Source organism: Typopeltis vanoorti, chromosome 16, assembly GCF_054136105.1.
Source record: "Typopeltis vanoorti isolate ZY-2024b chromosome 16, IOZ_Tvanoo_1.0, whole genome shotgun sequence".
Lineage (NCBI taxonomy): Eukaryota > Metazoa > Arthropoda > Arachnida > Uropygi > Thelyphonidae > Typopeltis > Typopeltis vanoorti.
In genome coordinates this window covers 101,415,079-101,436,940 of record NC_143564.1, presented here as the reverse complement: position 1 = coordinate 101,436,940, position 21,862 = coordinate 101,415,079, and the positions used below count along the sequence as shown (strand labels likewise).

At 35.9% G+C, this 21,862-nt stretch overlaps 1 protein-coding gene across 3 annotated transcripts in view; it reads left to right on the top strand.

The window, feature by feature from the left end:
• The first annotated feature begins 7,029 nt into the window (after positions 1–7,029).
• LOC150098219 (lipid transport auxiliary protein 1-like) overlaps positions 7,030–21,862 on the top strand; it is a 325,116-nt gene continuing 310,283 nt past the window's right edge. Inside the window, exons 1-2 of one of the 3 annotated variants that reach the window (XM_090406449.1) lie at positions 7,123–7,162; positions 15,664–15,746. The gene's annotated coding sequence lies outside the window, so the exon portion shown is untranslated. Of the gene's footprint in view, positions 7,163–7,314; positions 7,398–15,663; positions 15,747–21,862 lie in introns of those variants that run through there. The other 2 variants (XM_090406448.1, XM_090406450.1) reach the window with 2 other exon arrangements.

Here is a 21,862-nt window from a genome sequence, read left to right as displayed (position 1 = left end):
ACATCTTTTCCCCAGCTACCGGCTGTGAGTTTGAATTCTGCCATGGGCATAGGGGTTTTATGAATGTCTTTAGTTTGCAAATGAATTTCATTGCTGCTTTCAGACTACATTGTTTACAGGCCTGAATTGTCTTGAAAACTTCATTGTTTTTCTCGTAAAAGAAAGTTACTTACCTTTAGCCCCTCCTATGGTACTAATACTAATGTACTGTATGCTTTCACCATGCAATACATTATTCATTTATTTATATTGGTGACATTGTTGTTGCTAATGTTATTACGGTATCGGTAAGATTTCAGAAGGAAATGTAATTTCTAGGCAACTAAAATAATGTTTTCAAGTACCCACTTTTAAATTATTGCCACTCCATTGCCTTCTCAGCGGGTATCTTATTTCTGGTTTATTATTATTATTATTATTATTATTATTATTATTATTATTATTATTATTATTATTATTATTATTACATATGAAAAGTTAAGATGAGATATCAGAAATCACTATTGAAGGCAAACAGATCAATGAAAATGCATTAATGCCTATGTCATTTTATTTTACTTTATTTTATGTGAATCCCAATACCAAAATGTTTCAAACGCACGCGTTGTGTGTGTGTGTGTGTGTGTGTGTGTGTGTGTGTGTGTGTGTGCGTGCGTGCGTGCGTGCGTAACAAAAACACCACACAAATTCAGAACCTTCTCCATTCAGTGATACAGTTGGAGTAAAATGGACCTGTAGACCTATTGTTGGATAAATGGAACTGAACCTGATAGAAATACACAGGGAGGTTACCCAATTAATTGAAACACGAATCTAATTCTACCTGCAAGGAAACGAGAAGCGAATAGTATGAAGTGTCATTTGGGATTATAGAGGAGGCAATTAAGTCTGTGAAGTGAGGATTTGAAGCGAGGAAGTGTTCTTCAGGATAGTTTGCTATTTTGCACATGAAAAACTCTAATTTCAGGTAAGAAGATTCCTTTGGTTCTGTATGAGACCTACTAATTTATATCAAGCTAAACGCGCATATAGAAGTTTGCCATCTAAGACAATATTAGACCCAGAAGTTTCCTTCATAAATTAGGTACAGAGACTCAAGTGGTATGAAGTGCATATGATTGATGAAGCCATGTTATGAAATGAAGCATAGATGCCTCTTTATGTAGGCCAATCTGTCTCCATTAAAATAAAGATTGCAAATTCCACATCACTTAATATAGCAGTAATACGAATATAAATGAAGTGCACCACTTCCTACATATATATATATGTAGATATATAAATATGTAGATAGATAAATATATATGTAGATATATAAATATGTAGATATATATATTCATTTTTGATAAACCACAAATAAGAGCTGCAACAAGATACAGCTTACCTGTCAAATCATATCTGGATTTTATTTCACTTTCTACAGTATTTACCTATTGTCTCATCTACAGCGCTACTCATGAAAATAATTTTTACCTCTTGGATTTATTTTATCAGAATCCTATACTTAGCTACCAGAACAGTGAAGTCAGCTTCTTTGGCGACTTTAATACCTGTAACACCAATTGCTTTCCTTTTACCAATTCAGGCGACCTAACTGGAATAGGTGTCGACATGTTAGCGGTAAGCACGAATGAAAACCGCCCATCTACTACCTAGAATACTCGACTACTTCCCTTATCGAATTTGCTCCTTACTCAAATCAGTTCTCCTACTTTATAGGAGAACTGATTTCAGTGAGAAGAACTGTAGTTCTCTTGTAGGAGAAGTGTAGTTCTACAGTTCTCCTAAAAGAAACCAGAGTTTCCTTTGATGTAATCTCTACTTTCTTTAATTCCGACCATAATTTGGTACAAGTTTCTACTCATATTTCTAATTAGTCTCTTCACTGCAGTTATTACTAGTCAGTAGTTATGATTAGTACTTTGAATTTACATTAATAAATAGAATGACTTCAGGTGTTCTTCTAATGCTCTCCATGATCAGAATTGTTTCCTTCCTGTCTGTATTCAAACACTTGCTCTGATTGAGTTACCAGATTATTCTTGTTTGAATGAAAAACACTTATCTGACGAGTTATAAGAATTACTGTTGTTGGAACGACGGCTTCTATTCTCCAATCCATTCCAGCCAATTGAGGAAACCACTCTAAATTGTATATATGCACAATGAAAATATCGATGAAATGTAATATTTCTTGTTAAAATGACTGGATTAAAATGCGATGCTTGTAAAATAGGCACACAATATTTATTTAATAAATAGAATTTCCCCCCCTTTTATTAGGTCTGTAATCTATAACACCGATTTTGGCTGCGGTATGAGATATCTCCCATGCATTCCCAGAATGTGCGTAAAGTATTATTACTGCTTGATGAATTGTATATAGAAGCTAATGACTTTGCATTAATTGGCTTAGTATCAAATATTTCCCATATAATTTTTATATACTTTTCCCCATATATATTTCCCTTAGTATAATATATCATATATATCCCATATACAAGAAAAGGTGAAAGTGAAATACTCTGAATTAGAGCTAGTTGCAGAAAGTTTTTTCGGTTGATTATAAATTAAATTGAAAATGTCAAAAAACATATAATTGTTTATGGGAAATATGTGACATCTGCACTGCTTCAAATTTTGTGTCTCTTCTGGATCTGGCTTCCATTGAGACCTCAATAACGATTGACACCAGTCTAGGTAGCAGCCCTTCCCACAATGCATCGCATTATATCTACCCAAAAGGTATGTGATTTGCATTATGGGATACTAATGGCATTAATGTGAAGTCATTAGCTTCAATATGCAAGTAGCTTAGTCGTGAAGATATTTCACATACAAACTTTGTTTGCTTACTTTTAGATTAAGGATTAAATAAGAATAAAATTTCATTAATGCCTGTGTAACTCAGTATTTTTACTGCTATGTATTTATTTGTTATTGATTTAACAAAATATACTCAGTGAAAACGACGTTTGCATCCTCTGCACTAAGTCGCGCTGGCTAGAAGAACTTTTTGTAAGCCTTTCTTCCACTTCTTCCCGAGTTGGTCGATCTCTGGTGCAAGCAGAGCTCGACTGATTTTTTCCCGAAAATTCGGGATTTTCGTCCCGTAAACTCAAGAAAATCGACCGCAGAACCTACAGCATTTCAGATAATAACGTATTCTGTTAGGGTTAGAGACCGAGAGATGCTGACACCTGTCAGTCGTCTCTTCATTGGATGCCACTTATAATTAGTAATAGTCTTGGGCCAGTTATCTCTGATCAGCTGCTGTTGGAGATTGAACTGCCCAACCTACCCCTATAAGGGAATAAACGATGTCAGGTGAGATTTTTTTCATAATTTCATAACATTTTAAATTTAATTTGAAATATATATTCGTATATACATATATATACGAATATATATATGTATATATTCGTAGTATATGTATTCGTAATAAGTAATATATATAAACTAATATATATATTAGTATATCTCAGCAGTATATTAGGCGTACCTACCAGGTCATTTGTCATTTATTATAGACACATCGGCATGTATTCACACCCACAAATACCTTTTCACATTCACTCTTTGGAAAGTGACAACACGCTTTTGAACTGGAAATCCTAAGCAGTTGTTATGGTTCTTACTGTGTTTAAGTAGGTGTGTGTTATTTCGAGTTGTCATTGTAATATTCCAAATTTGTTAGTTAAATTATTTGGAATATTATAGCGGCAGGTAACTTTTACAGAGTGATTATAATTTTTATATATGATACAGTTAATCCTCTGAAGTCTGGTTACCTGTCATTTATTATTATTATTATTAAGTCGAGTCCTACGTAGGTACGTGGAAGTGGAGGTTCATCCGTAGCGCTACGCCAGTTAAGAAAACGTTTCCCAGTTAGAATCTAGTCACTGACTAGAGGAACTTTTTTCTAACCCTTTACTGCGTTCCGAGTTATTTGATTTGTGGCATTGACAAGTGCCACAAATCAAATAACTCTAACTCTATCTTCTATCTCGTGTTCCTAATCCACAAAACTCGGGTTTTGTGGATTAGGAATACGAGATAGAAGCACTTAGCCTTTCTTCACAGGATGCAGGTTGCACTTAGTGATAGTCTTAGGCCAGCTATATCGAATGGCTGCCAGTGGAGCGTGAATTACCCATCAGTTACAAAGGAATAAAGCGGCTTCAGCCATTCCGTTATGGGAGAAAAGCGTTAGCGTTTATTTATTTATTTTTGTATATAAGGTGGAGTGCCTCTGTATCCCTTAAGAAATGAGCATTTGGCATTTTGGATTTATCAATGCATAGCTTGATAATCAGCAGTAAATCCCTCTCTTCCAATAACTTGGATGCATTTTGTAATGTTCATTCATTATTATGTTATATAGAAACTGAACCTTACAGACCTTTTTTTTTTATTTATGCAATTATTGCTCAATTTATTGTAATTTGCAGCACATAATTTCATGTTGTTTATATTCAGACTATAATTTAAAAGCTACATTAAACTGAGGTGATCACATTGAGGAGGTTGCTTATAAGTCGTTATAAATATATGATTAAATGAAGTTTTAAGGATATACATTCATACATAATAAAAAAATATAACTTAAGCAAAGTAAAACTCTATAAATGCCTGTTGATAACTTAAAGATGAAGTATAGAAAGTTCTTTCCTGTGTAGTCAGACAATAAGTGCTATTAGACAAGATAATGTGTTCTTGCAAACAATGTGTGCATGTAAATTTTGTTTGCTTGCATCAAGCATAAGAAAAAACGTTTGCAAGCAACATCTGTTTACGAGTTACCTCGTAGTGACCGCTGTGTAAATGATTAAAACAATAATATAAATCCTTATTTAATGTAACTTGAATGTGAATTATTTCTTAATTCTGTTACTCTTCCACAAACCTGGGTTTTAAATCCAAAAACTCAAGAAAAATCTAGCGCAATTGCACACTATTTCAGACAAGAATGTATATTGTTAGGGTGTAGGGTGAGAGAAATGCGCGATGGCAGCAGCTGTATATCGTATTCTCTACCAGTAAAGTAACGAGGGTATGAAATGCCTGTGGAAAGTTTTAACTAGCGACCCCCCCCAATCGAAAAATGACAAATATTTTGAAAAATTTAAATGTAACAAGTTAAATTTTACTAAATACAATATGTTAAACACTTACTATTAACCCCATCAAAATGAGATACAGTGTGTTGCAGAATTTGTGTGTCTAAAGCGGCGTTTTGCCGAAATTTAAAAATGCAATACAAAATAGTGGACTTTTATATCTATTTATTTATTTTTATTTTGTACATGTTTTACGTTTTGTGCCCCAAATCTAGTTGCGCCCGTGCTGGACGCCTCTTTCACCACTCCCTCGTTAAGGCACTGTTCTCTATCCCTGATACCAATAAATTATTGGTGTTATTGTGCCTGCTATCTCCGATGTCTAAGGATAAAGATTAACTGTTCTAGTCTTCAAAAGTTAGTTAGTGCTGAACCGCCTGGCCTACTTTCTGTAAGGAATAAAACGTTAATGGAATGTTTTTTAATCAAAGCATTATTTATGTCATACATATCTGTTATTTATGTCATTTGAAAGAGCCCTGATCTCTTTGTAACACTATCTGATGACTATTAGTCCTTACTTTGTTTCGAACTAACATGCATATCTTGGTATCTCTAGCATGGATTCAGTTATTCCTTCCAAAATATTTAATGGTTAAATTAGCAATAAATAATTATATGATTTTTTTCTCTGCTTACATTTCTTCTTTCCTTCCTTTCTATTTTATGCCTACATGTAGATCCACACCATATCATTCAGGCTTTCAAAACCAGGTGCGACGAAATAAGGTTTAATCCTTATTCCTCTAGTCTTCTGTGTATGTATATTGCATGTGTTCTTCATATCGGTTTGTTTGCCTGATTTGTAGAATAAAAATTCCGGTTTCCAGGAGTACAAACCCTGCTACCTCATGACTAATTCACTTTCTGATAAAAAGTGCTGATAAAAGCCCTTCGTGTGCTGGACTGGATTCTATCAATATTCTTTAAGACCAAAAGGCATCGTGGAAACCTTCTGAGCTACGGAAGGTTATTTTTTTTTTTTACTAAAAAAAATCAGCTAACACCTTTTATTCTCAAAAAAGAGAGTGGGGGAAGCCGTTTTATCCCTATACCATGAGATAAAGCACCGACAGTACCGTATCAGCCACTATTGCAAGCTTATAGATAAGGAAACGCTGCTGATGGTACAAAGGAGAATTCAGAGAGTGTGAGATGTTCACCATTAGGAAGGACAGAATGTGGTTTGTTGATGAGCTTGGGATTGATTGAAACATGAGTTGGTGAGAGTAGCGCGTCAGAGAAATAAAAAGAGATTGTACTACCCACTGTGTGTTCGAAGAATAAAAGTTCATCTGGAATCTGGAAGCATCCTGGAAGCAAGGAAATGAATTTTTTTTTTTCATGGAAAATGATTGATGCGTAAATGGGTTTGCCAGAGGGAGGTAGTTAGTGAGGAAGTACGTGCACTGGCATTAAACTTTAAGGTGAGGTTTGATAGACATCACGGTGCGTGGAATGAGACATTCAGCATGAAGTCACTAGATTATCATGAATCTAGTGACTTCATGCACATCCTCATATAACACACTAACTGCACGATTAAGGTAGATCGGATTTTACCCAAAATTAAGCATTAAAAGTTTAGCAAAAAAACCTCATATGTCATATTTTCCTAATTTTTATTAATTAATTATTATCATTGCATGACACTTGCATTGCGATCCTATGAAGTGTTGATTTGTTAGTTATTTTGACAGCGGATGAACGAAACAAATGTAAAAGGTGGTGCGAAACGCACCGAGAATGAATTTATTATTATTATTTTTTTCCCCTAATGGTTACTCTTTACTGTTTCCTTTAAGTTGAATGGCGCCCTCTGTGTGCACCACATTGCATACTATGCACAGGAGTGAATATTATAGAGAACTTGTGATGTAATTTCCTCAATAAAGAAATAAATAATATAAAAATGAGTTTTGTTTTTATTTTGAATTAAGTAGCATTTTTAGGAGCAGTGTTATTTTTTTCTTTTGTTTAAATTATAAGCGGAGTAAATAGTTTTGAAAAGAGTAGCGTGTATAAATTGTTTGTTGAAAGTAAGTTCCGTTTTTTAAACTTCATTTTCCTCATTTAAATGAATGTTTTCTTTACGGATGTCGTATATGTGAATGAACGATTTTCAGTTTTATTTTTACAGTAATGTCACTAAGAATTTCAATTACCTTAGTACTATTGAATATAAGCTGATGTTATTTGCGCGCAGTTTGGTTTTCTGGAAACGTAATGAAACTATATTCAGTAATACCCAGCTTCTTTGAACACTGGTTAACGGTAGGGTATAGATTGTTCTTACGGATAAAAACAAAACATAAGAAATGTAAATCGATAGTAGCACATAACAGTATTTGTTGAAATTACTACGTGTGAAAATGTCTAGTTTAAAAATTCTGGTATTCACTCTTAACGCACCTTTTTAATTTTTGCACTGCATACTATCAACTGTAAAATTGCTAGATATGTGTGTATACCTACGAATACAAGAATGGATATAAGAAACGTACACAGAGATACGATAGAAATTAGGGAGTGTGAAATGTTTGGAAGAATACGTTAAATGCACCAGTAGTATTTAGATTAAATGAGACAACACTTCTGTTAATGATATGCACAAAGAATTAGCATCATCATTCACTTGCTTCTCCATCAACATTTTAAGTTGGATAGGTTGTATTGGCCTATACATAAATGACAAGAATGGAGGAAACAGTTGTATTCAATTACTGATAATGAACGTTTTGGAAAGATTGATTACGATTAGTATATAGAATTGGGTTAATGAAACAGAATTTTTATAAAGTCTTTAAAGTAATTTAGCTACATAGGTGACAACTCCATGTGACAAGGATATCCATTTACAGCTGTATTTTAGGATTCACTCGTGCAACTCATACCATGCCTTAAATGTATTCATCATCTTTTGTACTCACCACAGTCTCAGGCTCCATGTAAAAAAAAAAACTGTTCTTACCTCCTGCTCATACTCTCATACAGTTTCCAAGGGCTTGAATTTTCCAAGGGCAAGGATTTGAATTTTGTAATGATCCATTACCAACTTATTTCTCCTTCTCTCTCTCTCTCTCTCCCCTATCCACTAGACTCTCCAAATTGAATTCCATCATCTGTTTTCACACTCAACATTCAGAAACCACCTGAGCCAGTCATCTGAGGACCCTTTCCATTAACCCTTTATCCTTTTTGAAAACCAGGTGACTAAATCCGTGCATAATGATCCGTATGTGGCCTGATCAAAACATTATACATGGAATGATAATGTGCTTACTTCTACAGGGTGTCCCAAAATTCACGCAAGATTTAAATTTAGCGCCATTTGTGCAGTAAAGTGTTGCCAACGAGAAAAAAAAAGACAGCGTGACAGTTGACAGTTCGGGATTATTAAAAATGACCACACACAGCGAAGAGAGTTCATTGAATGGATTATGGAACAACAACAAGTGGATGCTTATTTTTCGAACAAAATCATCTTCAGCGATGAGGCTCATTTTTATCTTGATGGCTTTGTTAATCGACAAAATTTTGGGTTCAGAAAATCCACGAGTGATTGTTGAGAAACAAATGCATCCACGTGTCACTGTTTGGTGCGGATTTTGGGCTGGAGGCATCATCGGTCCATTCTTCTTCGAAAATGTGGCTGGTAAGGCAATAACAGTTAATGGTGCTCGCTATCGCGACATGATAATCCAGTTTTTTGTGCCTAAATTGCAAGATATGGACGACATGTGGTTTCAAAGACGGTGCCACATGCCATACAGCCTGAGAAACAATTCAATTACTGCATGAGTCATTTCCTGGTCGTGTAATTTCCCGTTTTGGTGATCAGAATTGGCCTCCCAGATCATGTGACTTAACGCCGTTGGACTTTTTTCTTTGGGGTTTTTTGAAGTCTAAGGTTTATGCCAACAAGCCCACACCTTGAAGGAGGAAATCGAGTGCTGTATCAATGAAATTCAGCCACATTTATGCAAAACGGTCATGGAAAATTTTGACAAAAGAGTGCGTATGTGCCAGCAAAGCCGTGGAGGCCATTTACCTGATATGCTATTCCATGCATAACCCTATACTGTATACTTTATGAATCAATAAGAAATTACAATTTTTAATTAAAACCTATGTTTTCTATCAAAATTACTTCTTGCGTGAATTTTGGGACACCCTGTATATGTCTGTCTCCTCTGCATCATTGTCATAATCATCTGTGTTGTTCTCACAGTTTTAGCAATGAATCCCTAACTTTTTAGGTCCTTGTCTACCATCATCATCATCATCAAATTCCTGCCATGTACCCTTAAGGGGTGTACAGGATATGACAGTACTACATGAAAAAATTACATCATCACTAACTTCCTATCTACAATTTTCCTCCAAATCAGTCTGTTACTTGTCAAGACTCCAACATTATCAGATCTTATATTTCTATCGTCTAAGGCACTTTGTACCGTATCAATCCACCTATATCTTGGTCTTCCTCTGGGTCGTTTTCCTGCCAACCTGGCAGAGAACACTTGTTTTGCTAATCTTTCCTCTCCCATTCTATTTAAGTGACCATACCATCTGAGATTAGCTCTGCTAACGCATTCCTGGATGCTGACAATGTCAAGTTCTTTCCTAATATCCTCATTTTTAATATGATATTGCCATTGATGCCATCTGTTCACGCCTCTAATCTTTCTCAGGACTCTCATATCTGCGGTCTCTAGTCTTTGGTCAAGTGTTTTACTTCTGACCCAGCTCTCAGATCCATAAGTTAAAATTGGTTTGAACACAGTCTTGTATACAGCTAATTTAGTGTTCCGACTAATTTCTTTATTCCATATAAATTTATTCAATTGACTTCCCACGATACCAGCTTTGCTGATTCTGTTGTCTATTTCTATATTTAGTTTACCATCTTCAGTAAAAATTGTGCCTAAGTAGCTGAAATGTTTTACTTGTTCCACCGGTTCTCCATTCACAACACAGTTGACATTTTCAATGATTCTGCCTATTTTCATTGTCTTTGTCTTTTTATTGCTGACCTTCATACCATATCTATTACAACAGCTATTCAATTTAGTCAGAGAATCTTGCAGACTTGTAGCGGATTTATTTAGAAGTATAACATCATCCGCATAAAGCAAAGAGCTGACATTAACATCTCCAATTTTGATATCAGGTTTAATACCACATTCCTTCATAATGTCATCCATATAGATAATGAATAACAGAGGGGATAATGTACATCCTTGTCTCACACCAGATTTAACATTAAACCATCTTCCTGTACTTCCTTCAATTCTAACTGCTGACTTACAACTCAAATAAAGACTAAGTATTGCTTGATATAATGCCCCATTGACACCATATAACTGCAGCGTATTGAATAGCTTCTCTCTTGGCACCTTGTCATATGCCTTTTCCAAATCGACAAAACTTAAATACAGATCTTTGTTATATTCCCATGCTTTCTCGACTATTTGTCGTAAAGTGAAGATCTGATCCTGACAGCCTCTATTTGGCCTGAATCCAGCTTGTTCTTCACCAAGCTTTTCTTCCACAATTCTTCTCAACCGTTTCTCAAGTATACTTGCATAGATCTTGCCAGGAACACTCAGTAGGGAAATACCTCTGTAATTCTCACATTCAGTTTTATTTCCCTTTTTATATATGGGTACTATGAGAGCTCTACTCCAATCATCGGGAATTCGTCCCTCTGTCCAGGCTTTCTGAACTATGCAGTGCAGCCACTGTAAGACTCTTATACCACCATACTTCAGCATTTCTGGTCGAATATCATCTACTCCTGCTGCCTTTCCACATTTCAAGCCCTTGATGGCTTTTTCTACTTCAAGTATGGATATGTATTCCTGACTGCATGCCTGGTCAGTGTTTTTTATCACTGTGCTGTCATCACTACTTGTTTCATTTAGCAGTTTTTCAAAGTAATTACTCCATACTTCAAGGATATCTTTTTCTCCTGTTTTCATTTCACCTTTATCATCTCTAATTCCTTTTACAGCACTCTTTCCTCCATTCCTAAGCTTCTTCAACAACCTCCAGAATATTTTGCCACCTTCTTGATATTTATTTTCTATATTCTTGCCAAAGTCCTCCCATGACTTTTGTTTAGCTAGTTTTACACACTGTTTAGCTTTCTTACATTTGTCTCTGTATTCTGTAAGAGTAAAAGCTGACTTATTTGCCAGGAACTTTTGATATGCTTTCTTCTTTTCCTTCACTGCCTCTTTAACTTCCTGTGTCCACCAGGGAGTTCTGATTTTTTTATCCTTGCACACAACCTCACCACATGCCTCTCTGGCAGAATCAATCAATGTTTCCTTCAGAGTTTGCCACTGAATCTCCAAGGCTTGATTCCTGTTCTCAAACTCTTTCATTTTCTTTTCAATAATATTTCTGTATTTTAGTCTACAGTCACATCTGAGAGCTGCTCAACTTTTATTCGCTTTAAAACTTTCTTACATGTTATTCTTTTCAATATGAAATTCAATTTTATCCTGCTCAAGACTAAATAGTGATCACTTCCAATTTCAAATCCTCTGTACACTCTGGTGTCCTGCACCAGGGAGAAAACATCACTATCAACAATAACATAGTCAATGAGACTTTTCTTATTCCTAGCCTCTTCTCTCCATGTGAATTTGTGCACATTTTTATGTTGGAACATGGTGTTAGTAATAACCAGTCCATGTCCTGAGCAGAAATCCAACAGATATTTGCCATTATTATTAGCTTTGCTCTTTTCTCCAAATTTCACCTAGTCTATTCAACCTAGTCTATTCAAGTTTCTTTGCAAAGCCACAACATTTGATTTACTCCTCATTGTTCTTCCCAACTTTTTATCATTGCAAACAACTGCATATCATCATCCAGACCTTTCCCAGTGTCATTAACATACAAGTTAAACAGCAACAGCCACAGACCCTTGAGACATAACACTAGTGACTTCTCTTTTGGGATATTGTTCCCATATACACAAATTTCTGATCTCTATCAGGCACCTAATTTACTATCCATCTCCATCTGTTTTACTTTAATCACCAGCTTATCATGCTGCAATCTATCAAAGGCCTTTGCAGAATCTAAATATACCACTGGGTATGCATCCCCTTTGTCCAATGGGTTTGTCGCTTTGTTATAATAAGTATGCAGAATGCTAAAACACGATCTTCCTTTAGCAAACCCATGTGGTCCATGAGAATGCTGCTGTTACCCAGTTCTGAATCTTGGTCTTCACTAACTTCTCCAGTACTTGAACTACATTTCCAGCCACACAGATTGCTTTGTAATTCAAAGGCTTAATCTTATGATCCACCTCTCTTATGAACTGGGACAATTTTGCTTCTTAACACTCCTTTAGAACTTGACCCAGTCGAAGACTCACATTAAAAAGGTACATCAGTTCTGTTAACGCATTGAAACATTCCCTCAAAACATGCAGTGATATATCATCAAACTCTACAGCCTTACTAATATCTAGTTTACTCAGTTTCTCATACACATACCAGCCACTGAATTGAAACTTTTGCAGAAATCAGTGCTGGCCATATAGCATGCAACTGCTAATAATGATTCTCTTCAATTCCCTACTCATCCTTTGGTGAGATATGGATCAGTTTTCATTAAATGCTTTGGTCAGTTGCTGCACACAGGAAATTCTGTTTGTCCATACAAGCCTTCTCAGATAATGGTGATCTCATTCCTGATAGACTGTCTTAGCAACATGGTTACATCTCTTAGACAAGCACACCCAGGATATCTTATTCTTTGAGAAACTGGTCAGCTTAAATAGTTGCTTAGAACATGTGGTTATGCACATGACCAAGTATTCTGCATTTAGACTGCATAAGTGGTGTTTTTGCGTACATCTACATAAAGATTTCTAACTTGCTCTCCATCAGTGCAGAGCAAGTTAGAAATCATAATGGTATTATAAATGGGGTCTCCAATTTTCTTTTAGAGATGAAGTGATCACTTTGATGATGGCCAGCCATATGATATATCATATGTCCTTTCTCACAGGCTTCTGTGGGAAAGGATATATATGGAACTATAAATCTGGTAATTATGACAAACAACCTCAAAGTCAGTGCTGTGTTGCTTGGGTCCCCTCAGGAACTATCTGGAAAATGACAATATGCAGGCCAAACAAGATGTATGATAATCAGTAGGTGAAAAAGAAGACTCGCCTGGTAAGGACAGCAAAAGTAAAATATAAGAAGCATTGCTAAGAAGGCAAAAAAAAAAAAAATAATAAAATAAAATAAAAATTCTGAGAGTTCTTTTGATGCATGGCTAGAAAACAGTGATTATGGAATGATGATACTGGTTGCAAGGATGACAGAATGATAACCACTGCAAATGATAAAGTTCAGATATTAAATGAGCAAATTATTTCACCCTTAAGATATGCATGATGTTACATCTACAAGGGTGAAATAATTTGCTCATTTTTTGTTACCATATTGCCACAGATAAGTGCAGGTCTATTCCATATTCTGTAATTAACTATTCAGTAGCATAAATAAATAACATAATATAATAAAATAACTAATAAATAACAAAAAAATTAATGGATGTTGTCAACAGAAGTCTATTGGCATGTATCAACTAATCTCCTTAGCTCTGCATCAGGGTTGATGGTGTGATTATGTTCCAACTGTGTGGTTCAGCTGTTTATGTTAACAGTTTAAATGTTTGTAGTTTGAACTATGGTTAGAACTCTGCAAAATGTCAGTCATTCATATCTTTAATTGTAATGGTCCTCAGTCATTGTTTCACCATCTGTGCATTCATGTATACATGTTTAATTGTGTTTGTGTTATAAGTTGTGTTCTTCACATAGATTCCCATATATGGTTAAAAATAATAAATATAGAACTAAACTTCTTCCCAACAGAAACAATTTCATAATTTTTGCTTCCACTATATGTATATTGGATTTGTATAACTAAAAAACATGTTTAATAATTAAAAGTTTCATATGTATGTAATTTATTATAATACAAATGTTTAAAAAAAATTCCTTTAATTATTTGGTTTAAATGAAATGTAACTTCTCCAAAATTGTCTTTGCCTAAGGAGGAGGGGTATGCAAGTACTGAAAGTTTGAGAAACGCTGATTAAGTGCTCATTAAATAACTACACCATGTCCTTTACCATGTTCATTTTGTTACCATAACTATCTACCAGTGTTACCCTTCCCTGATTCTTCCTCTTGCTTGCTACAGAGAAGAATTCTCTTCTGTCTGCTTTGACCTGACTGGCCAATCTCCTCTCGTATTCTACTTTTTTTTTTTTTTTTTTTTTTTACCATGCTTATCACGTTTCTGGCCTGCAGTTTATATTCCTCATGCATTTGTTCACTACAAACCGTCTTTTATATCCTCTATAACATTTACCCACGCTGCTGTCTTAATTTTACTGTTCATTCACCTCAGTGTTACTCTTTTTATTAGGTTAATACTTGGTATGTATTTATGCATTGCTTGTGTCAGATCCTACTTTATCATTTCCATGTACTGTTAACTTCTTTTCTGCACAGCTCATCAACCCAGAGTATTGATGCTAGTTGACTATGGAGCTTTGCATAATCACCCACTGTATAGTTGCGCATATTCTTCTTCCTTTTTCCCTCTTTTACCTTGTGGTGTCGAGAATTTTCTTTTCATTTAACTGCAACCATACCTAAGGATAAGGTGGTTAGCCTATGCCTCCCGGTGTATCCTATGTCTGTAGAAGCATTAAGTTCTCAAGGCTGGTTTGCCTGTTTGCGAAATGAAAAACCTCAGATAAACTGGGGAGAAAAACCCTGCGGTCCATGTCCAAGACCAGCGAACTTGGCTATGTCTGAGAAATATCCTAAGACAACAACCTTTATCTGATTGACTACCTTTCAGTTCAGTGTGATCACTCACCATCAGGTGGCAATGTTGATACCTCATTCACAACCACATCCATGAGGATGTCACCAAATCCAACACCTGAAAACCTCATGTTGCGTTCATCACATGCTACTTAAGGTAGTTATCCCTCAGAAACTCAACAAATTCACCTGTCCTGTTTCCATACATATTCTCTTTCTTCTAATCCACACGCCTATAATTAAAAGTCTCCCATTAGGATCATCTTTCTTTTTATTTTCATACCTAATTTGTCCAAACATTTTACAATCAGTACTCTCCACATTCCCTATAACAGTATCCTATTAGATATACTATTCTGTTGATTCTACACCAGACAACTTCTAAATCTTCCTAGGTACTACTATTTTCCACTTCCACTCTCAAAGGACACAATTTCTCTTCTGTCATTAACAGCACTCCTGCTCTCTCCTGCCTATCTTTTTGTAAAATTCTATGCCATTTCTAGTTCTGAAGTATGTCATCCTCAGACAACCGAGTTTCACTTAAACCAGTTATACATAAAAAAAAAAAAAATACTACCCTTAAAGATATTACATACTGATACCATTTTGTACAAACACTATCTGTAGATTTTATGTCCATGATTTTTTTTTTTGCAGAAAAAAAAGCTATTCGAGAGGAATTAAAAACAAAATACAGTCATCCCTTGACTTACGTTGGGTTTCGTTCCATCAGGCAGGACGTAAGTCAGTTTGGACCTAAGTCGATACATTAAATCAACAGTTATAGGGATTAGGGACTTAACAGTAATAAGTATACTGTCATTTTAATTTTTAAACCTTATTATAAAACTGTCACTGTACATTACTGTCACAGGAGAATAATCATCCAAATCTTCCTCCACAGTCACATCTTCATTACCTTCCCTATGTAAAGGACCAGGATGCTGTTCTTCTGATGTAACCTTTATTTGTTTATTTTATTTTATTTTTTAATGAAAATGTCCGATGTGCTTTGTTTATGCCTCTTCTTCTTTTCATCATAAATTTGTTTATAGTAAGCAAATGCATCAACTACTTTCCTTTCTACTAATAAGTAGCATTCAACATTGGTTCCATGTCTTCACCCATTTTGAGAACATTGCTAACTACAGAGAACATTTCTGCAAGACCTTTCACTGTGAATTGTTTAACTATCTCTCCTTGTTTCTCTTTTTCTTCTTCCTTTTCTCGTTCTTCCTCTTCTGCAACACGTTTTCCCTCCAGTTCGACCAATTTTTCTTTGGTCAACTCTTCAGGGGAACTTCCTATGAGTTGAACTATGTCATCATCATTCACTTTGAGATTCAAGTTGTTTGCTAGGCCTGCTATTTCTTCACTCAATTTACGAAGGTCTTCATTTTTTCAAAACTTCCAAAACCGTGCACAAACTTTTTTTAATGTCTCTTTCATATGCAACTCATACATTGAGAGATCACTTCATCCCAAACTACAGCAATATTTTTAATAGCATGATAAATATTGAATACTTTCCAGAATTGCATGAGAGTCTAGTCATTTCCTTTAATAGCAGAAATGGTTTGTGAAAAAGTTCTCTCAAGATAATAAACCTTAAACACTACTAGAACCCCTGATCCATTGGTTGGATCAATGAAGTAGTGTTTGGATCAATGAAGTAGTGTTTGGAGGGAGAAACATCACCTTGACCTTGGTGAAGATCACCGATATAAGACTGATGACCTGGATCATTATCTAGAATTAAGAAAACTTTAAAATTCTACATTTTCTTTCACACAATAGCTTTTTATTTCACTCGCATAACAGTTGATTAAGTCATCCGCAAACAATTTTTGAGTCATCCATGACATATCTCCACTAATGAACTGGAAGAATATGCTTCCTAATGTTTTTGAAGGCTTGTGGAGTCTCACTGTGCCATATCACAAATGGTTTCAGTTTATATCCAGCCACATTATCCCTTAACAGAATCATAACACAGTTTTTAAGAGCCTTGAAACCAGGCATAGATTTTAGCTTTTTGTGGATGAATTGTCTGCTCAGGCATTTTTTTCTGAAACAAGGTCTCATCCATATTAAATATTTGCTGTAGCAAATAAGTTTCCTCCATAATAATTTTATCCAAGTACTCCACAAACTCCATGGCAGCCTCCTCATCAAAACTTGCAGATTCACCATATATTTTTACATTATGCAGTGCAAAAATCTGCTTGAATCTCACGAATGAATCGGAAGAGGCGTTGAATTCGTAATCGTGATCAGGTCCTACTTTCTCCTTTAACATATTGAAGAGACTTAGTGCCTTTAGTGGTTATGGTCATAGTGCAAAGAGGTATGCACTTTTGGTTCAGGTCCTCTATGCATGATGGAAGTAGCTTTTGCAATCACTGATAGGACCTTGTCATTGCTTCGTCATGTTGAACTTGCTGCTTCGTTTCAAGATCAATTTCTCACCTCTTTTTCTGTGATTCTTCACTAAGATTTTTAATTTGGGTGTAGGGGCCATGTTGCACAAAATCATCATTTATTTATAATTTTACAATTATAAATAGGGAAACCAATCAAAACGAATAAGTAGTCTGTGTACACCAAGATTGGACTTGGAGGTTGTTATGACGTGAAGGAAAACCAGGCTTCTCTGTCATATGCTAATTGATGGATCTCTGATGCAGAGAGTTGGGGGGGGAAACGGAAAGAATATTGCTGATATATTTCCACTATGGAGTTCGGAGTCTGCCTCCTTTTCGTTTTCCATCTGTAGGGGCATAGAAGACCAGAGCATCAAAGGGTACAGAGGGTGGATGTCTAATTTGGTGGCTGAGCCATTTTATTTGGTTTCTTTGAGCAGTGCTGACTAGAGGATCTTGCTGGGTTTCATCTAATATAGTAGAGTTGGGAATGTGTCTTCCCAGGAGTAATCCAGGATATTTCTTAGACAAGTAGTTCCAAAGCTATTTATAATCAAATGCACAAAATATCACAAAATATTTTACGATAAATAGACAACATATTTTTCAAACACAAAATCAACAGAGGAACTGTTGAAGCCAAGTTTCGACTGCTGAGGGAGGTTGCCGCTGAATGCACTGTTGCCACTGCATTGTTGCTAAATAAAAACTTTTTTATACACTCGCATGCGTCCTATTCGGAAGTATAGTCGAAAATGTTATTTATTCCATTATGGGATCACGGACATATCTTCGAAAGGATGCAAATCGAGGGATAACTGTATTGAGAACTGGTATTCTGAGTGTTTCATGTTATTTCATGTGGTATTAGGTTTAATTGCTATTTACAGTATTACTCTAAAGTAACTATTTTTGTTGGCTGTTATTTTTACTATTGCTCTATTTTTAACTCTGTTTTTAATGTTTCTTTTTAATTTAGTATTCATTAATTCTTGCTAGTATGGATTTCATATCATTTCCCAAATGAGTAAACTCTCATTTTTAAAAATGAGTTTGTGTAGGATATATCAGTCTGATATCAGTCTGCATTAAAAAAAAAAAAAAAACATACACAATACAAGGGTGGTCTGAAAAGTTCTTGGCCTCGACTATAGATGGGAACACTATCGGCAAGATTTTTTTTTTCTAAGTTGGTACATCTGTCATAAGCATCCATGTGAAATTGCAAGTCATTCTATCACATAGTTTGTTTTATACAAATGTCTGAAGCAAAAGTGTTGTCTGTATCCCTTGAAATGGATAAAATTGAGTTTCATGCAGTTATAAAATTCTTTGTAAAAGAAGGTTTAACGCCAAAAGAAATTCATTTGAAGTTCCTAAAAGTTTATGGGCACTCTTCTCCTTCATTTTCGACAATTAAGAAATGGGCTGCCGAGTTTAAGCATGGCTGTACCAGCCTTGAAGATGATCCATGTGAAGGATGTCCAAAAAGTGTAACAACACTAGAAATCATTGATCAACTTGATGGTTGGATGGCTGGTCATCCAATCATTGATGGTTGGATGACCAGCGAGTCAAAGTGTGTGAAATTGCTGAGACTATAGGCATTTCAAAAGAACAGGTAGGATATGTTTAGTAGATGAACTATTTAGTAGAGGTAATGTCTAAATGTATTCCAAGGGTGAGAGGGTTAAATAAGGTGGGTGTGAGATGGATGAATAAAGAGATTAAGCATGCGATACAGAGAAAAAGGGCATTGTGGAGGCAGCATAAGAGAAGTGAAAATAACCAATTCCATGAGGTCTACAAAGACCAAGCAAGGAGGGTGACTTGGTTGGTGAGGGTAGCTAAAGAGAGGTATGAACAACAGTTGGCTAATGAAGCCAAAAAGAATCCTAAGGAATTCTTTCGATATGTAGCCAGCAAAAGAAAGAATAATTATGGAAGGATGACATTGATTGGAGAAAATGGTATAAAGACAGCTGATGCAGAATGTGTGGTGGAGATACTTAATGAACAGTTCATAAAGATCTTTCAATCTTTTGAATGTGACTTCATGGAAGGATTGAGAGCAGTTGATGGGGAGGAGAGACTGACTGTAGGTGAGCTAGAAGTGTATGGGGAGTTGAGTAAACTAGATGTTAATAAGGCTGTAGGACTTGATAATATATCACCACGTATTCTGAAAGAATGTGCCAGGGAGTTGACACCTGCCTTGACATATTTTTTTAATATAAGTCTTGCGCTCGGTCACGTTCCTAAGGAGTGGAAGGAGGGCAAGATTGTGCCACTTCATAAAGGAGGTGATCGAACTCAAGCATCAAACTATAGGCCTATCTGTATGTCAGGTGTTGTGGTTAAGTTGTTGGAGAAGCTTGTGAGAACTAGGATTCAGAGTTGGGTTGATAACAATGGTATTATCTTTGATGGACAGCATGGATTTGCTAAAGGGAGGTCATGTTTTAGTAATCTACTTACTTATTACAATAAAGTGACTGCTTCCTGGGACAGAGGAAAAGGATACACAGTAATATACTTGGATTTCACAAAGGCTTTTCATGATAGGTTGACAGTCAAACTAGAGCAGATGGGGTTGGATATTAGATTGGTGCATTGGATTGGAGACTGGCTATCTGATAGGTATCAATGTGTATGGGGAAAGCGATATCCAGGAAAAGGAAAGTCACTAGTGGAGTGCCTCAGCGGTCTGTTTTAGGTCCATTACTGTTTAACTTGTATATTAATCATATAGGTGAAGATTTGGATGGAGATATTCAGTTGTTTGCAGATGATGCAAAGTTGGGACGAACCATGAAGAGTAGTGAAGATGTTGTTTCCTTACAGGAAGACTTGAATGGATTGAGTGATTGGGCAAGCAAATGGGGATGTGAGTTCAATGTTGCAAAATGTAAGGTTTTAAAATTTGGAAAACAAAGATGGGATGCAGAATTTATGCTTGGTGAGAATATATTGTTGGAAGTAGAGGAAATAAGAGATTGTGGGGTGATAATGGATAAGGATCTAAAATTTAGGAGACACATCGCCAAAATTGTGAAGACAACACAAAGGCTTCTGGGAATGATGCAGAGGACACTGACGTGTAGAAGTAGGGAGATTCTTGTTCTGTTGTATAAGGCTTCGATTAGGCCACACATGGACTATTGTGCCCAGATTTGGTCACCGGGTTTTCAGAAGGATGAAAAGATGTTGGAAAGGGGCCAAAGGAGACTGACTAAGGTAGTTTCTGATCTCTGGAATGTCGAGTATGAGGAAAGATTGAGAAGATGTAATTTTCAGAGTCTGGTGGACAGGAGGAAGAGGGGAGATATGATAGCGACCTACAAGTTGGTAAGGGGTTGTTATAGGATCAATGCTGGAGAAGTTTTACAGAGAATAGTGGGAGATCATGGGAGAACCAGAGGTCATCCCTGATAACTGTATAAAGAGGGTGTGAGTAGGGGAGTGAGAGGCAGGTTTTTTTTGTGCAGAGTTGTGAATGATTGGAATGCCTTGCCTGAGAATGTGGTGCCTGCAAAGAGTTTGAATGTGTTTAAAACATGGTATGATGAGCTGTGTGTGTGATAAAAGACCTCCCAGATGAGTCTTTGACTCCATGAGATCTTGGGGTGGTAATAATAATAATAATATATTTTGCATGAAGAATTGCAAATGAAAAAGCTTTGTGCAAGATGGGCACTGTGCTTGCTCACAGTAGATCAAAAATACACTCGCATGAAAATCTCTGAACAGTGCTTGGAGCATTTCAACAAGAATAAAACTGATTTTGTGCATCAATTTATTACTAAGGATGAGACTTGGATTCACCATTACACACAGAATCCAAATAGCAGTCAAAATAGTGGACAGAAGCTGGTTGTTGTTCAGCACCAAAGAAGACAGTCAGTTCCATCAGCAGGAAAGGTCATGGCATCGCCATTTTAGGATGCTTTATTATTAATTATTTTGAAAAGGGTAAAACAATAACCGAGGAATATTATTCCGATCTTTTAACCAGACTAGACGAAAAAAGTCGTGAGAAAAGACCCGGTTTGCAGAGAAAAAAAAAATCATCTTTCATCAGAACAATGCGCCTGCCCACAAAATTGTTTTGGCAATGGGAAAACACCTTTTCCCATTGCCAAAAATTTTCCCATTGAAAATTAAGGGATATGCACTCTGAATTGTTGAAACATCCACCCTATGTCCCAATATATATCCTTCTGACTTCTATCTCTTTCCCCAAAACTAAAACTCTTCCTCACTGGTCAGTGTTTTCTTAGAATCAAGAGGTGATTGATTTTGAGAAAAATGATTCTAAGCTGTAGAGGGTATTATGCAGATCTTACTGAGAACCACTACAGGGATGGGATAATGGGGCATAGCTGGAATAAATGTATGTCTTAAGAGAGATTATGTTGAAAAATGAAAATAAT